This window comes from Monomorium pharaonis, chromosome 6 (genome assembly GCF_013373865.1).
Source record: "Monomorium pharaonis isolate MP-MQ-018 chromosome 6, ASM1337386v2, whole genome shotgun sequence".
NCBI classification, from domain to species: Eukaryota; Metazoa; Arthropoda; class Insecta; order Hymenoptera; family Formicidae; genus Monomorium; species Monomorium pharaonis.
This window is the reverse complement of record NC_050472.1, coordinates 656,850-658,390: the sequence shown is the minus strand read 5'-3', so window position 1 is coordinate 658,390 and position 1,541 is coordinate 656,850.

Below are 1,541 nucleotides of genomic sequence, written 5' to 3'. Positions count from 1 at the left end.
GACAGCACGTAAAACTATCACCTTCGATGTAGATTCAGGTGTCTCAGCTCGCATTCTCTTACAATTAATCGGAGCGCCGTGTCATCTCTTTCCCTGACGTTGACGTTTCCTCCGTCGCAGGCGTCGTGGAAGTCGCTTTTCCATTCTTCACTTTTTCACATATTTTCACGCTAGACCACGGGATTCTACGATCGGATCTTCTACAAAATACGCGAACACGTGGTCCTTGTGGTAAGGACCACGTGTTCACGTGTTCTGTAGAAGATCCGATCATAGAATCCCGAACGACCGATTAAAATGTTTTTTTGCGTGTCCACGGACGGAAAGAAAACATACTTTCACTTTTCTGAACAAACCAAAGAACTTTATTCAGAACAAGTACAGATTAATGTCGTGACACGTCTGAATAAACGCGCGATCTCTTTTGAACTAGTTATTTTTTTCGTTGCTTGGCAGCAGCGATGTCAGTTCAAATGGCCACGCCGCTGCTGAGCTGCGCGAACGGTAGGAGATCTGCTATCTCTTTCCTTCTCTAGTGACAGTTTGTAACGAAAAAAGACAGCAGATACTCCCACCGCTCGCGCAACCCTACTCGCGTGAGCATCTGCGAGTAGGGTTGCGCGATGCAGTTATAGCTGCTTTGCAGTTGGTTGCTGCCGCCGATCAATATTCATGATCGGACAGTTAACTCACGGTCGAGGAGTGTAACGGACGGCGCGCGTAACAATATACATTAATATATGCGTAACTTTTATTTCAAATTCTTTCTCAATATTTCATATGAGAAAGAAACATCTGATGTTCTCTTGGCGTTGGCTCGATGTAATCGACGACTATCGTATACATGCTATAGTATTAAATTGCGAGTGTTTCAATTGCACATGGAAATATTTTGTATTATCTTATAACTGCACGATTAGACTAAATTGTAGAAAATAAATTATAGCACTTATATTATAGCACTTATATTATAGCACAATTTATAGTACCTCAACATTTTTTACAAAAAGAGAAAATGTAAAAAATAAAGATATTAATATTTCTTTAATACTTAAGAGAGGGCTTAAGCGAACTTCAGTTTCTTTTATCTTTTTTAAACGTATTTAACGTTAGTAGAAAGATGACCAATATCGTACATAAATATTTCAGTCTTCATCGTTCTTCTTTGCTGATGGTTGGTCTATGGCCTTACCAACAATCGAAATTTGCTCGATTTTACTTATTTTGTTGCTATAGTATTATTGTAACTACCATTATATTTCAGGTATGTCGATTTTCTGACTACATTTATATTACATAATGTAGAGATTATTTTAATACTCAAGGACTTTTTTATCAATTTGAAAATTAAAATACCATGTGCAGTAAAAAATATTTTAGTAAAACATTAAAAATAATATTTAAAAGATTATATATTGAAAACGTTTTATAAAGCCTCAAAGTAAAAAAATAAAAATTTGTTAATGTAAGAATGCTCAGAATTATCTGTTTGTGTATAAGTACTGAGATTTACAACTAATATTTGATTATTTTTAATTTAT